The sequence below is a fragment of the Bos grunniens genome, chromosome 6, assembly GCF_055505025.1.
Source record: "Bos grunniens cultivar Pamir isolate PY7600 chromosome 6, Bosgru_T2T1.0, whole genome shotgun sequence".
NCBI classification, from domain to species: Eukaryota; Metazoa; Chordata; class Mammalia; order Artiodactyla; family Bovidae; genus Bos; species Bos grunniens.
This window is the reverse complement of record NC_141170.1, coordinates 31,134,409-31,151,973: the sequence shown is the minus strand read 5'-3', so window position 1 is coordinate 31,151,973 and position 17,565 is coordinate 31,134,409. Positions and strand designations below refer to the sequence as shown.

The following is a 17,565-nucleotide window of genomic DNA, read 5'->3' as shown; positions in this document are numbered from 1 at the left end:
GGTGTCCCACCTTGGGACACAGAGAAGAAAACACGTGTGAGAAGTGTGGGACACGAGCAATGGGGCGGGAGGCTGGGGAAGACAAGTGAAGTGGAAGAGCAGGCAGGAGGAGAGACAAGGAAGCGAGGAGGTGGTGTGGAGTGGGTGGTGGAGAGAAAAGCTCGATTGTGCTCTTTCTTAAAAATAACCCTTTGCCTCCCCCACTGTGCACTTTTTCTTCCCCCTAAGTTAGCAACTGCTGTCCTCCGAGGGTTGCCCATTCTGGATGGGGAGGTGGTCCTAGACGAGCTAAACTCCTACCATCGATGGAGTGACCTCTGCACTTCGCATTTTGTTAGTGTGCTGGGGTGCTCGTGGGGGACTCACAGGCCTCTCTGTGACGGCAGAGACTCTGAAGATGTATAAAATGTTAGCAAACAGAGCTACAAGCAGAACATCCTGTTCAGCATTTCGGTCTGATGTGTAATCTATCTCTTGACAAGCTCGCACATGCCTCGGTGCTGGGAGGTGCTAACTGCCTCTCACACATATGTCTTGCCCATGGTGGGATTCTGTCGCTAGGTATGCGCACACAGACGTTCATTCAGTTGTGTGGTAGTCTTTTTTAGCTCTTTGGATGAGTACCAGGACTGATGGATTTATGCTAGTGAGCATTGTTCTGTGAGCCTGGAACATGGATGCCCGTGGGTGATCCAGTAATAGCCAGGAAACTGAAGCAGAGAAATGGGCAGCCGCTTTTGTTTGGTGCTTCCAGGGAAATGAACAGAGTACCTTTGCATAAGAGCCAAGATTATTTGGGATTTTGTCATTTGACTTTGCATACACCCCTGTGCCCTCCCCCGACCCGACTTCATTCTGCTGGGTGCATTTCTACTTTTTCCTTGATTCTTACATGTTTTCAGGCGAGGCCTTAAATACCGATATCTAACATTCTTACAATTTTCTGTGCACCATTTGCATATCCCCCCAGTGACCCAGTATGCAGGAGAGAAGGAAGTCTGAAGTGTGCATGCGAAGAGTAGATTCTGTCCCTGTTAAGAAATAAAACACAAAAGAAATACACTGTCTTTTTTATCCTCTTCTCTATTTTTCATCCTATATACGTAGGAGGATGCATTTTATCTTTAGGTCTGAAACAAAGGCTTTTTGTATTAAAAAATAATTGAAAACCTAAAAGTTGGCCTTTTCAGAAGGGTCACTTGTGATGGAATTTTACTGAAAAGGCAGTGGGTCACGGCAGTTAGGAGCACATTTGAGCTAGACAGTTCGAATACCAGCTCATACCAGCAGCGTGAACTTGGCAAGATACTTAAGCTCTCAGTACTCCACTTTCCTCTCCTGTAAAGGGAATAATGATAGAAGTTAATCCATAGTGCTCTGAGTGTTAAGTGAGCGGTGTATCTGGTTAGCAATTATTATTTTGAGTTATTCTGAACACTTTCTTCGATCTCATCTTTTCCCATCCACTGTACACAGGTAATGCCAAAGGGTCAGACTAAAACTTTGCAGAATTACTTCTTTAAGCGCTTCTGCCTTTTGTGCTATCAATGCCCACTAGCTTTTCCTTTGCTTTGGCTGTCAGCTTGACTCCTGGATCCCAATGGCATCTTCAGGAGATCTAGCTTAAATTCAGTCTCTTATTAATAACTTGCTGGTGGTACAGCCTGGATCCTGCATAGCATGAAAGGACCAAGGAGACAAGATGTTCATCAGGCAGAAGTGATACTGATCGTGCTCCTGTTTGGTGTAAAAGACAGCCAGTAAAGCAAGTGACTGCTTATTACCACGTGTGTCCTTGAATTCAGCCAGTAGTTGGAATTTCGCTTCTGAGCCCCTGAAGGCAAATGGTCTGTCCCTTCTTTCCTGAGAAGGATCTCTTTTCTGCCTCTTTGTGTTTCTCAGTGAAATTAATCTGGCTAAGAAGGGCAGTTGGGTGGGACGAGTCAGCAACCTGAAGGCAGTGCTGTGCAGAGAGGAAAATGTTTGGCATACTTGTGTTTCTGGTGGCACGAGGCAGGCTCAACAATGTTGTGTTTTGTGTGGTACACATAATTGCTGTTTCTTCCTCTGTGCTGCTGATGAGTACAGGAGGGCTGTGTCATGGTGCTTCCACCTTCTTTCACTGGTTAACTATGTATACCTCATAGGGAGCCTGGTGTTTTGGAAATGCGATTCACTTGAAGTCACCTTGAAGCTGCCTCCAAGTGGCAGTCCTTCACACTATGGAAGAGTGTCATTTCTCGTAGCCTCTGACTGTTCTATTACAATAGTTATTCCATTTTATCATGCCATGAGATGTTATGAATAGTGTGTTTACGTGTGTCATGGGAGAGTTGATGTCGTTGCTATTTATAGTGACTCATGAGTTCTGGAGGCCTCAGAGGGTTCCACTGTGCTCCAGGGGCTGGGGTACGCAAGCTAAAAAGAGACTGTGACTTGGGGTGGAAAATGGGAGAAAACCAGAGCCCCATGTGAAATGTCAGATGTGAAGTATACTTTAATGAAGCGAAGAGGGTGTAAATGACTGTGGGTCACAGGCATTAGCTCCTCAGCAGAAGGCAGAACGCATCCTGTGGTTTGGGTTCAAGGTTATAAGATAAGAATCTTGAGGGTGTGAGCGTATTTGAGAGTATATGTGTGATTAAAAAAAGAAAGATATTGGTAGGGATCTTCTTGAAATGGTAATTCTATTTAGGAAATTTCTCATATAAAAAGTTCTTGAAGGACTCTATGGGTTCTTAATTCCAGGGATTTAGATTCAGGACTTTATGGACTTAAACTGTTAATGCAAAAATTGCTATGAGGGACCATAGGGGACCGTGGGTATACTCTATAAATAAATTCTCTGGAATTCTTCCATGACCACAATCTGGAAGCAGGAATGTTGGGTTCTTTTAATAACTTTCCCATGGATGGGGAGTGTTACTTGACTTTTCATCACATTCTGTAGAGGTGTGGTGAGCATGGAGTCCCTGTCATCTTTGTTACCTATATAATCAAAATCTTCGTTATCTTTGACTCTTAAGTATTCTTCTTCCATAGACAGCCACTCACTGAGTCCTGTTGGTTTTCCATCAGTGTCTCTTGTGTCTGCCTTTTCCTTTGCATTCCTAAGGCATTATCTTCTTTGGATTTTCTGCCTTCAGGGTCTAACTTGAAATAGAAGGGAGTTATTTCTGATAAGGTTTCCAGATTGCTAAACTGTCACTTTCATCTAGTCTCTCCTTAATTAAATAAATAGTAATAATAATAATAATAATAAACCCTTCCAATGCTCCTCATTACTGAAAACAGTTTCCTAACTTGGGCTTCTTAGACATTTAAAAAGAGATTGAGACTAATGGAGCTTCCTCTACTGTTTTCAATATTTTAGGTAGTTTAATGCAAGTTGTAGGTTTACTCTGCTTCTGCAGGCCTTAAAGAGAGCATTTATACCAGCACGTAATGACTTGCCCAGTTTTTGAACTCCTGCGGCAAGTATTTTACATTATTTTACAAGTATGTTACATGTTCTGATACTTAGACCTGTGGTGATTTGAGTATTGACTCACTTCTTTAATTCAGGTGTGTGTCGTCTCTCCAACGATATCATTAGAGCCCCACTGGCAGGAGCAATATCTCATATTTAATTTGAGTCATGTTTTAAAGTAGCATATCCTTTGAGTGGGCATACAAATAAAATGTCCAGAAATGATCAAGTAGGTTAAAATATTCTGCTCTGTCTGCAAAAATAAAAACTGAAAAGTTTAATATTAACAACTACCTTAGTTTAAAAAAATGCTATTTCTCCCAACCTAAATCTTATTCAAATGTGATTAAAATAGAAGTCACTGGAGTTGTGCAGTAGAGTGAGTTGAACAATAGTGACACAAAAAGAGAGAAGGCCAGGAAAAGTATTTTTTCTCATGCTGTATAGGTTTGCAACATTTACTTTGCAATGACTAATTAGCACATAAAAAATAGAAATTGTTCATATTTTCAAAACAGAAACAAAAAGTGCTACCCTGCATGTACTTTTTCTCATGAGAAAATATTAAAATGTGTGAAGATATGTATGTCAGTGCAAGAATGCAAAATGTTATTTAAGATGGCATTTCACTAAAGAACTGTATTAGCATGTTGAGTTGGAGTAAGCTTCCCTCTGCATAAGACTATTTGGGGTACATATTCCACTTTGCCAAGTGAGGATAGTATATAAAAATGGTTACTTATGATAGTGAGATTCGTTAATCAGTTTATGTCACGGAGGCTGTTTGTGCAGTGTCTTACATGGAAAATTTTAAGAATTGTTTATGTATGTTTATCATGGATAAACAGATTAATCCGTGTTGCTGCAGAGATGAACTTAGGTGACCTTTGTACATCCTTCTCAGAATTATGATGTAATGGTTTTGAAACAAGAATGTCCCTGAAATTTTTTATTCTTTTGCTGTTTGCCAATTAAGCCAAATTCCTTTTTTTTAAAAAAGCAGAGTGTACTCAATACCCTTAGGAGTTACTTTTGGTAGTGGTGTTACTGTGTTCCAGCAATCTGTATTAAAATTATCCTTTGTGAGTTACCAAAATTTTAACACAGAGGCCACAGAGAAATTACATTTAATTGATTCTGCTTCATTTATGAGGAAGGAATAACTTAGGTGTAATGGAAAATGTGACTTCTGGATGCAGATTTACAGGAAACACGCCGACTGTATAGCTGGCTGTGTTTGTTCAAAACTGAAGTTGTTTTCAGCAAAAAATAGGCTGATTTCTGTTACCAAGTCATGGGAATAGCAATTTCTGTAACCAGAAATTCACTGCAGATTTGTGTAGTATCCAGAATGCATGCATGAGCAGCTTATAAAATCCTAGGTCAGTTCTTTGACTCTGCTTTTTTATTTCTTGTGAAATTGCTGAATTCCCCAAATGAACAAAAACCAAGGAAACAAACAAGCAAAAAAGTTCAGAGAGATTTTTGGATTATTTTATTGATGTCCACACCCAGAGATGGCTAATATTCTCCCTTGTTCCTCCAATTCTTAAATATAGATTTTGAACAGAAGATACTATGGTTAATGAGAACTGAAGGTAGATAACTGGTATTCCACTGGCCACTCATTTAGATCAAATGCTAATCAAAGTTTTCTAAAGTGCGTGAGAAGTGTGTGGCTAAAGGAAACTTTTCCTGAGTTATTATTTCTTGCTCAAATCAAACTTGGAAGGTTTATAGATTTTTTTTTTCCCCTATCAAATTGACTGGAAAATGTGTATGCCACATTCTCTTTAAGCTCCTTTTATTCTATTGTTTTATGATTCTTTCTGACATTTGTAAAACACCTAAGTGATGAATATAATGGGATAAACTTCAGGATCTTTGCATTGCATATTTTTTGTGTACAGTAGAAGTGACAGAGAGGCTTTCCTTGTCTGGCAGGTGGGGAAAATGTTCTGTCTTTAAGTGTGAAGATGGGGAATTTTAATAGAAGGCTCGTACTAGCTTGGATGAAAAAGAGATCAATCAAGGGCAACGTATTAGTAGAAAAACCAACCTGAAGCTTATATTTATTTTAAGTAACAATTGATTTTTTAAAATGTCACTGAATTCCACATTTTGGCCAGTGGGGGTGGGGGGGCACAGAAAAAAAGTACATGAATAACACTGAAGGTAAGGAGATAGGAAAGTGTTAGCCGCTCAGTTGTGTCCGATTCTTTGCAGTCCGTGAACCATAGTCCACCAGGCTCCTCTCTGACCATGGAATTATCCAGGGAGTAATACCAGAGTGTGTTGCCATTCCCTTCTCCAGGGGATCTTCCCAACCCCGGGATTGAACCCTGGTCTCCTGCAATGCAGGCAGATTCTTTGCCATCTGAGCCACTAGGGAAGCCCAAGGAGAGTGAGGAGATGACCAGTTCTGAGAAAGAGACACTGTGGAGGGACCCTGACTATTGAGAAAGACAGTGAGACCAAAGAACAGAAAAATCACTGGGTGAGTGGCAGAGGCTAGCTTCTCACCCCTCAAAATAGAACCACATTTCTTAGCAGGACCAGATCTCTAATGCTGTCCTCAGACAAGTTTCAAGTGGCCTCTGCCTGTCTTATCTTTAATCCCCCAAGGGATAGTTTTTCTACCATGATTATGAAATAATTACGGTGATTCTCTAGCTTCTTTTCATTCTTCTGTTTACATTACCTCTTTGTATTGGTTTTGGAGTCCTCCCTAAGAGATGTTCCTTCTATCAAAAACTTGGGTCTTACTAGATCTTTTCGTAATACTTGTTTATTATTATTTTTTTTAAATTCCAGAACACTAAGGTATAAATAATCATATTTAGCATTCTGAAAAATTCTTTTGGTTATCTCTGAGATTTCTAGTAGGCCATTTAAGATAGCTACAATTCAACTTATATTCCTTATAGGAGATTACCCCCAGGATTTGTTCAGCCACGAGATAAAGCTGGGGGAAAGTACTTTCTACAAAGGCTGCCCTGAGTGTTCACATCTAATCCAAGACTGGTCCCTTAGTAATCTGCCTGATGACAGTGGAAATTCAGTGAGGCAATGGGACTTTTTTGGAAGACAGCTGGATCTAGGGGAATTTTTGTAAGCAATGAACCATTCTTTAATTGAAACCACTGGATGTGGTTAGTAGTTTATTTTAAAAACACCATATGTTAGTTCATTCCTATATACTGTGACAATCGTAGTTTAATCAAAAGCTGCTTGTGACATTTCAGTTTAGTCCTGTTCATGAAAGAGTGGCTCACTTCCTTGAAATCCTGATCTCTGTGCCAAATGCCAGCACATTCACAATTACAGTTTGGCTTTTAGGCAATTGTGCAACTTTTTTTTTGAGTATGTGGTAGGTTTTTATTTATTTTTGTCACTTTCACTAATTTGTCATATTCTTAAATGAAAAAAATGTTTTCTCAGCCTTTTGTTTGTTAAACAGTGACTTTTATTCCTTTCTCCATAGTTCCCCTGAGAGGAAATAAGCTAATGTAACTTTTTTTTTTTTTGGACTCTCCTTTTTGGCCAGAAAGTCAAGCTAATGCATGATCTCATTGAGACATGATCTACTTGTATGAACCATAAGCTAGTAAGCTTGTCATCATTCTTCATGGTTCTGGGGTAGACACCCCATGAGCCACCACAATAGGGTGAGAGGAGAGATGCAGTCCGATCCCTGAGTCTCAGTGCAGTGCAATGCAAGTCAATTCAATTTAATACATTTTGATTCAGTCCAAGAAATATTTTGTTGTTGTCATTCAGTTGCTCAGTGGTGTCTGACTCTGCGACCCCATGGCCTGCAGCACCCAGGCTTCTCTGTCCTTCACCATCTCCTGGAGTTTGCTCAATGTCTGTTGAGTCGGTGATGTCATCCAAATATCTTGTCCTCTGTCGTCCCCTTCTCCACTTTCCCTCAATCTTTCCTATCATCAGGGTCTTTTCTAATGAGCTGACTCTTCACATCAGGTGGCCAAAGTATTAGAGCTTCAGCATCAGTCCTTCCAATGAATATTCAGGGTTGATTTCCTTTAGGATTGACTGGTTTGATCTTCTTGCAGTCCATATACTCTCAAGAGTCTTCTCCAACATCACAGTTCAAAAGAAATATTTAGGGAGTACTTTTTCTTTTCAGGCACAGACCTGGGTACTGGGCCTGCAGAGATGAAAATTGAAACCTGACAGTTTAGTGGAGAAAATGACACAATTCAAATTGCAGAGACTATGACAATTACTATAATAGAGCTATCCACCAGGTGGTATGAGGGCATCGAGGAAAATGTCTAGGTTTGACATGGGGAGTAGGAAAAGGCATCACAGAGAAAGGAGCATTTGAGTTGAGCCTTGGAGCAACAGGAATGTCCGGAGGGTAGGGGTGGGGAGTGAGGAGCTGGTGAGGTTTCATTGCCTCTTTACCTAGGAATGGACCAGCACAGAGGGTGAGCAAACTGAGGGGCTTCTACCAAAAGATCCTGTCCCCCTTTAGAAGAAAAGAATGTGGTCATTATAGTTCTGTAGTTAAACAACCATATGGGACTTCCCTGGGGGTCCAGTGGTTAATAGTCCACACTTCCACTGAAGGGGGCACAGGTCTGATATCTGGTCAGGGAACTAAGATCCCACATGCTGCATGATGGGGCCAGACAAACAAAAACCAGAAGGAAAAAAACAACCATAGAAGTACATTTTAGGAGACTCTGCTTGGTAGCCTGCCTAGTATATATTCTCCTTTTCTTCTTTCTCCTCAAAACGTCAATTTTGTTCATGACGGCAGTGTGACAGCTGAAAACATAGATTTCCCAGGGTTCCTTGAGGCTAGGGACTAAGTCATGTGACTTAGTCCTGACCAATGAGATGTAAGCTTAGGTGGACTGGGTGGTGCTTGGAGAAATGCATGTTTCTTAATGGAAAGGGATAGGTGATTGACACTTATTTTAATAAATATTAGTGAGTGAATATTTTAGTTCCATTATTTACTCCATAAATGGTAAATAATATCTTCTACTTAGAGGAAGTGAAGACCTGGAATCTCTTAATTTTGTCCTTGTTGTTGGTGAGCCTGAGCAGCCCTCAGATTTTGCAGGTTGGTCTGTTTATATGACTACCTGTCATATGAGTGTATGACTACACTCATCTTACAAAGGAGAGCTATCAGCAGTTATGTGAACAAATCTGTGTAGAAGGTGACGAATTTTGTTGATAAAATGTTGCTGAGAATAATAACAATGAATATTTATTGGACACAATTTCTGCAATAGGTACTCTGCAGGTACCTAAAAATTGTAATCTTAGTTTTCCTGGTCAAAGCCCTTGAGGTTAATGTCCTCATTTTTAGGGTTAGGGACCTGAAGCTTGCAGAAGTGAGTGACTCACCTGACATTACATGGTTGGCAAGTGGTGTTGCTGGGACACTGGCATCTGTCTGACTCCAGGCAAAATTCTTAGCCATTGTGCTAGAGTGATTAGGATAAAGGTTAGATCAGGCTTTTTCACAGCATCTAGCTAGAGTGAATGAAATTTGAAAGTCATTGTTCACATCCAAATTCACCTTGTGTAATATTATCAATACTGATTCCTTTTTCTTTCACTATGGGGTAGTGATGAACTTAAGCACAATAGATGAAGTAGCCTTTCCTTTTCTCCCTTGAAGTCCTACATGGTTAATCCAGAAATCTTAGCTTAGAATCAGAAGTCATATTATGTATCTTTTTATTACTTATTTTCTAAGTGATTACATTTATTATTTGAGAACGTACATAAAACAAACTTAACTAAAGTAGCTAAAATTGACTGGATGAAATGGGTGGTGTGGCTAGATTTTGCTGGGGATACAGATAGTTTTCTTTTCTGGGTGAAATGTCAACTTGTTTCTCATATTAAAATCTGTTATCTGTCACTTGGTTATTCGCTCATTTGTTCTTTAATTTTTTTTATTTTAAAGTTTTAGAATTTGTCAAATTTATCTTGGTTGCATGTTTTGAAACTATTTTGCTTTCAAGGGATTTTACTATAAAATATTACTCAGCTTCCCTGCTCTAGGAGATCCTTAGCCCTCTAATCTTTGTTCCTTGTGAACAAGTGAAGTCACGGGAAAGTTATTCAGTACTGAAAACTCTAGAGAGAGTCTCTCAGTAAACCCCAGGACCACAACAGTATCAGGAAGACTGAGATACCTCATTCATACATCTGTCCCTTATTCCCTTCATATAGGATGTTTATTGAAGATCTAATGTGTACTAAGTTTGGTGCTGGATGCTGGAAATACGACGGTGAACAAAAGTAAAGACTCTTTCTACCCTTAGGCAGCTAGTAGTCTTTTTGGAGGGAGGCCTGGCGTGCTGCGATTCATGGGGTCACAAAGAGTCGGACACGACTAAGCGACTGAACTGAACTGAACTGAGTCTTTTGGTAGAGACACTTACTAATCCAATACCATACAAATAAATGTTAAATTGTATCTATGGTAAGTGCTATGATGGAGTGACTCATGGTGCTATAAAAATCTGATAATAGTAGGATTTGCTGCGGAGATCAGGGAATGACTTCTCTGAGAAAGTCCTACTTGAGTTGAGTTCCAAAGGATGAGAAAGAAAAAAAAAATGGGTGAAGGTTGAGGAGAACACTGCAGGTAGAAAGGAGAGTACAGAATCAGGTTCTGTGCTCACAGGAGGAAGCATGATGAGCATAAGCACTCTTAAATGCCGTTCAGCTGTATAGGGATTTCCAGGCGCTCAGCGGTAAAGAATCCCCCTGCCAATAAGGAGACACAGGAGGTGTGGGTTCAGTCCTTGGGTTGGGAAGATCCCCTGGAGGAGGCCATGGCAACGCGCTCCAGTATCCTTGCCAGAGAATCCCGTGGACAGAGGAGCCAGTCCAAGGGGTCCCAAACAGTTGGATACGATTGAGCAACTGAGTGTACACACACACACACACACACACATGTGTGCACACACACAGTCACACACACGCACATCCAGCTCTGTAGAAAAAGAAAGTAGATTAGTGGTTGCCAGGGGCTGAGGGTTGGGAGAAAGAATGAGTGCTAATAAGCATGGCATTTCTTTTTGGGGTGATCAAAATCTGTTCTAAAATTGATTGTGGTGATAGTTGTACAACTCTATGAACATGCAAGGAACATGAAATTGTATGCTTTAAATGCATGAATTATATGCTGTATAAGTTATATTTTAACAAAACTTTTTTTTTTAAAGTAGAGATCATGAAGGCAAAAATTAAAAAAACAACAACAACAAAAAAAAGAACATGCCATCAACACTGCCCAAGTATGGGCATGCCTCACTGAGAAAATTTCCATCTAGAAAATAATTCCATTTTGTTTGACTAATAGTTGAGAAAATAAAAGGTGCGAATTTCAGTTTAACAGTTAGGCATATGAAATGTCATAGAAGCAAATTAAAGCATCAGTTTTTAAAATTTCAATTTAAATAGAATCCAACGTCATATTGTTTTCTCCCGTGCTGTTTTATCTAGTAAACCACCTCCAACTTCTGTTTACAGGCTGTTACCTTCTTTTCTGCAAATGTTGCTTCCTACTGTATTGGGGTATCAAATAAAACATTTGTTTTTCAGCCACTGGTGAGTCCCAGTAAAAGCTTTTGGCCTTGGCAGGAGAAGTGCATTCCTACCTTCTCTAGTGACTCCGTGGCTGCCCATTTTGACGTCATACCCTACTGGCAGTCAGAATCCACCCCCAAGGATGCCAGTTCCACAGTGTAGTGTGTAGAAGGGCAGAGGGGCAAACCGTTCTGGGGAAAATTTCAGGAGCTTTGACTTTAAATCATACATATACCTTTTCTGTCTGTGACTCACATGATGTAAGGAAGAGAAGGAGGATTAAATGACAGGGTCAAGAGGATACAAAACCTCAGCCTTGCTTCTGCTTACTCAATGATTTCCTTCCAGAATGCCTTGCATCTATCACTGGAGCATGGAATGGTATCTTACCATGACAATTTATGCTATGGTTTTGGTCTGTTAGCTTATTCAGGGCGAGAAGGGAAATTTCCGATGCAAGGGAGATTTTGTTTGGCCAGAGGAGTTTTGAAACTTTCATATATTTCAAGCTTTCACATCAGTATATTTTTGTCCACTGTACTTTTAAAGTCTGTGATCAAGAAATGTGTGTCTTCCCTAAAAAGAAATCAGGAAGGGTCCCAGGAGGTCCTCATTGACTATAGCAAAATATATTTTTTATGGCACTTTTCATGTTTTTACACTTTGCTTTTTCCTCCTTTGCTCCAGCTTGCGTTTTTCGACCAAAGTTATTTTAGATGGCATTGAAAGTTTCCCCTGGGCACAGTTCAAAGGGCATTCAGAGAGTTGAAGAAGCTGGGTTGAGTATATGTTACAAAATACTTTATTTTTATGTAGTGCTATATAACTTATAGAGGCTTTTATACACTGTACAATTGTTCCATAACCCTTGATGCAATTAGAGCAAGCATGATTTCTATTTTAGGAAGCCAAATCAGAGCTTCCTACAGCTAGCAACTTGCCGGAGGTCACACATTCTGTATTGTCGGGATCAGGCTTAGGACAAGGTCTTTGGACCCCCGGCTTGGCTCTCTTTGTACTGTATCATGCAGCCATGATACTCGAGTGGTTCAGCTGAGAATGAGAAGCATTTGATCAGGTGCAGTCAAGTCCCAAGGATTCTATTATTCATTTCTCCAAAGCTTGGGTATTCAAAATTAGAAAGTTACAGCTATGAATAGTTGTTTTCCACTTGATTGGTCTAAAGTCAACTAAATCCCGGAGAAAAGTCCTTTGCAAGTGGGTTGCCTTGGAAATGGATGAGCATTGCAGTAGAACAGCTTTTACTGACTGAAATTCCAGCAGTGGAGATGACAGTTGTGTCTTTCTGAAGGGTGTGGACAGGTCCTGAACGGGTTTTTCCGTTGCTCTCATCTCCGAAGTCACACATTTTCACAGATGGCTTTTCAAAGTCTTTTGTTGCTGCTGTTGTTTCTCTTCTGTGTTCAGAATGTATGTAGAAGTAACTTCTTTCTGGCCTTGTAGTTGGTGTTCGGAAATGCGTGCTGACTTGAGTAGAAACGTGTCCTGTTTGTATAGCACTTTAGACTTCTTAAAGTGCTGTCACCTCTGTGAGTGCGTCTGATCCTTGGAACAGCCTTGTGGGAAATCTACTGCCTGCTTTATCATTCCCTTATCTTGCAAATGGAGAAAAGCAGGATTTAGGAAAGCACTGTCCGCATAGTGGTCAAGACTCAGGGGCTCAGAGTCACAGTTTGAGTTCAGATCTGTGTGTCTTACTCCCCAGCTTTTGGATATAGGACAAGTCATTTGACTTTTCTGAGAGGTCTCAGCTCTTACAATCTAGACAATAAGGTGAGAAAGGTATCTACCTCACTGAGTTGCTGTGAGGGTAAAAAGAGTCATGAAGCCCTCAAAGGGCACTGGCAAATAATATGGCTCGGTATGTATGAGTTATTGGGCTGTACCACGTGGCACAGTGGTAAAGAATCTGCCCGCAATGCAGGAGATGTAAGCGATGCGAGTTCAATCCCCGGGTCAGTAAGATCCCATGGAGTAGGAAATAGCAACTCACTCCGGCATTCTTGCCTGGAAAATTCCATGGACGGAGGAACCTGGCGAGTTACTGTCCATGGGGTTGCAGAGTCAGACCCGACTGAGCATAGCACAGCAGCAGCATGTATGAGTTATCATTAGGTGATAGGATCACATTAACTCATTCGCAAGGAGTGGAGGTGGGACTTGAACCCGTGCCTTTCAACTTCTCCTCCCTCATGACGTTCCCAACATGCCATTCTGTAGCAGTTCCTCCTTCTCTCCTCCATGGGTAGGCAGCTGCTGCACTCAGTGGTTAGTGAGGGGATGGACTTTTGGAATAAAAGACTTAGAGATATTAAGAAAACGTTTGAACTTCTTGGGATAAGTCAGCAAGTTATTCTAAAAATGGAGAAACACCTACTCTCACCTACTTATTAAGAGCTACTTGATTATAGCCCAAATTTAACCTTAAAAAAAATTCCCCTCTCTGAATTACATTAATAGTATATGAGTACTTTTGTATGCAGCAATTGGTGATACTTCTGCTGTCACTGGTAGGTGGTTAAGGAGAAAGAGAGATGTGGTTTCCCACAGCGTAGGCCCCTGGTGAACCATAGCCTGTTCCTGTGATGGGTCTGGTGAGAGAGATAGCTGTAGCCCACAGGTTCGTGGGGAACAAGCCATGGTCTCATTCCCACTATAGTTTAAGCTGATCAATTTAGATTAGTGACCAAAACCAACAAATTGACTTAAGATGTTTACTGAATTGGGATTGTTCCTGGAGGTGTTTGCACTCATGTCCACCAGGCCTCTTCCTTCTTGGAGAGTCCTGCTGAAGCATTCCAGCAAGCCCAGCATGGTGGCTGCCTCGGAGCGCCATCACCGCTCATCTTCAGTGCCTGCCTGCAGGGGTCCTCAGCGCTGCGCTGGAGCCACGTGGACGTGCACACCTTCACTCGAGTGAACATCCACCTCTTTTCTGATTGTGAAAGTAATCATTCTTGACCTTACAGAGCACTTGACAAGCACACTTGTACACGTAAATGATTCTGAGAGGTCTTTAGAGATTCTTATTCCTACTTGACATGAGAAACTATAGATCTGAAAGGTTAGATGAATTGCCCAAGGAGAGGGGATAAATGTGAGGAATAGGTAGGTCCTATTCTAATATCTAATGTTGCTGAATATCCCAAGTCAGGTGTTCTTTTCCTAACACTTAAGTCAAAATTTTCCTCTTGAGTGAATTAGTTAGTAAATGGCTTCTCACATTCTATAGAAGAATTAGGTGTCTTGTAATAATTCATCATGAGTAAAATAGATGACTGAAAATAGATGACAGAACCAGGGAGAACATAGAATATGCAGAGCCACAAGGATCAGTACTATATGGAGATGAATTTTATCTCTTAGCTTCCTGGCAGCTAAGATGAAAAGAGAGACACAATCAAAGAGAGACACAATCAACGTGCATCAGCCATAGGTATACATATATCCCCTCTCTTTTCAACCTCCCTCCCATCTCCTGCCCCATCCCACCCACCTTGATTGATATAGAGCCCCTGTTTGAGTTTTCTGAGCCATACAGCAAATTCCCATTGGCTATCTATTTTACATATGGTAATGTAAGTTTCCACGTTACTCTTTCCATACATCTCACCCTCTCCTCCCCTCTCTCCATGTCCATAAGTCTGTTCTCTATGTCTATTTCTCCATTGCTGCCCTGTAAATAAATTCTTCAGTACCACTTTTCTAGATTCTGTGTGTATATATGTGTTAGAATACAGTATTTCTCTTTCTGACTCACTTCACTGTGTATAATAGGTTCTAGGTTCATCCACCTCATTAGAACGGACTCAAATATGTTCCTTTTTATGGCTCAGTAATACTCCATTGTGTATACATACCACAACTTCTTTATCTATTCATCACTGATGGATATCTAGGTTGCTTCCATGTTCTAGCTATTGTAAATAGTGCTGTGATGAACAGGGGGATACATGTGTCTCTTTTGATTTTGGTTTCCTCAGGGTATATGCCTAGGAGTGGAATTTCTGGGTCATATGGTGATTTTATTCCTAGTTTTTTAAGGAATCTCCATACTGTCTTCCATAGTGCCTGTATCAATTTACATTCCCACCAACAGTGCAAGAGTGTTTCCTTTTCTCCACACCCTTTCCAGCATTTATTTGTAGACTTTTGATGAGGGCCATTCTGACCGGTGTGAGGTGATATCTCGAATAATGAGTGATGTTGGACATCTTTTCATGTGTTGGTCAGCCATCTGTATGTCTTTAGAGAAATGTCTGTTTAGGTCTTTTCCCCACTTTTTGATTGGGTTGTTTGTTTTTCTGGTATTGAGTTGTATGAGCTGCTTGTATATTTTGGAAATTAATCCTTTGTCAGTTGTTTCATTTGCTATTATTTTCTCCCATTCTGAGGGTTGTCTTTTCACCTTGTTTATAGTTTCCTTTGCTGTGCAAAAGCTTTTAAATTTAACCAGGTCCCACTTGTTTACTTTTGTTTTTATTTCCGTTACTCAAGGAGGTGGGTAGATTTAAGGGACTAGATCTGATAGAGTGCCTGATGAACTATGAACTGAGGTTCGTGACATTGTACAGGAGACAGGGAACAAGATCATCCCCAAGAAAAAGAAATGCAAAAAAGCAAAATGGCTGTCTGAGAAGCCCTTACAAATAGCTGTGAAAAGAAGAGACGCGAAAAGGAAAGAAGAAAAGGAAAGATATACCCCTTTGAATGCAGAGTTCCAAAGAATAGCAAGAAGAGATAAGAAAGCCTTACTCAGCGATCAATGCAAAGAAGTAGAGGAAAATAATAGAATAGGAAAGACTAGAGATCTCTTCAAGAAATTAGAGATACCAAGGGAACATTTCACTCAAAGATGGGCTCAATAAAGGACAGAAATGGTATGGACCTAACAGAAGCAGAAGATATTAAGAAGAGGTGGCAAGAATACACAGAAGAACTATACAAAAAAGATCTTCACGACCCAGATAATCATGATGGTGTGACCACTCACTTAGAGCCAGACATCCTGGAATGAGAAGTCAAGTGGGCCTTAGGAAGCATCACTACGAGCAAAGCTGGTGGAGGTGATGGAATTCCAATTGAGCTATTTCAAATCCTGAAAAATAATGCTGTGAAAGTGCTGCATTCAATATGCCAGCAAATTTGGAAAACTCAGCAGTGGCTACAGGACTGGAAAAGGTCAGTTTTAATTCCAATCCCAAAGAAAGGCAATGCCAAAGAATGCTCAAATTACCGCACAATTGCCCTCATCTCACATGCTAGTAAAGTAATACTCAAAATTCTGCAAGCCAGGCTTCAGCAATATGTGAACCATGAACTTCCAGATGTTCAAGCTGGTTTTAGAAAAGGCAGAGGAGCCAGAGATCAAATTGCCAACATCTGCTGGATCATGGAAAAAGCAAGAGAGTTCCAGAAAAACATCTATTTCTGCTTTATTGACAATGCCAAAGCCTTTGACTGTGTGGATCACAATAAACTGTGGAAAATTCTGAAAGAGATGGGAATACCAGAGCACCTGACCTGCCTCTTGAGAAACCTATATGCAGGTCAGGAAGCAACAGTTAGAACTGGACATGGAACAACAGACTGGTTCCAAAGAGGAAAAGGAGTACATCAAGGCTGTATATTGTCACCCCGCTTATTTAACTTCTATGCAGAGTACATCATGAGAAACGCTGGGCTGGAAGAAGCACAAGCTGGAATCAAGATTGCCGGGAGAAATCTCAATAACCTCAGATATGCAGATGACACCACCCTTATGGCAGAAAGTGAAGAAGAACTAAACAGCCTCTTGATGAAAGTGAAAGATGAGAGTGAAGAAGTTGGCTTAAAGCTCAACATTCAGACAATGAAGATCATGGCATCTGGTCCCATCACTTCATGGCAAATAAATGGGGAAATAGTGGCTGACTTTATTTTTGGGGGCTCCAAAATCACTGCAGATGGTGATTACAGCCATGAAATTAAAAGACGCTTATTCCTTGGAAGGAAAGTTATGACCAACCTAGACAGCATATTAAAAAGCAGAGATGTTACTTTGCCAACAAAGGTCCATCTAGTCAAGGCTATGGTTTTTCCAGTAGTCATGTATGGATGTGAGAGTTGGACTATAAAGAAAGTTGAGTGCCGAAGAATTGATGCTTTTGAACTGTGGTGTTGGAGAAGACTCTTGAGAGTCCCTTGGACTGCAAGGAGATCCATCTAGTCCATCCTAAAGGAGATCAGTCCTGGGTGTTCATTGGAAGGACTGATGTTGAAGCTGAAACTCCAATATTTTGGCCACCTGATGCGAAGAGCTGACTCATTTGAAAAGACTCTGATGTTGGGAAAGATTGTAGGCAGGAGGAGAAGGGGTTGACAGAAGATAAGATGGTTTATGGCATTACCGTCTCAGTGGATATGAGTTTGGGTAAATTCTGGGAGTTGGTGATGGACAGGGAGGCCTGGGGTGCTGTGGTTCAAGTGGTCGCAAAGAGTCGGAC

General features: G+C 40.7%; 1 protein-coding gene across 10 annotated transcripts in view; it reads left to right on the top strand.

Annotated features, from left to right (window-relative positions):
• Positions 1 to 17,565, top strand: part of SLC4A4 (solute carrier family 4 member 4) — a 379,388-nt gene that overhangs the window by 80,082 nt on the left and 281,741 nt on the right. The gene's annotated exons all lie outside the window — the stretch shown is intronic.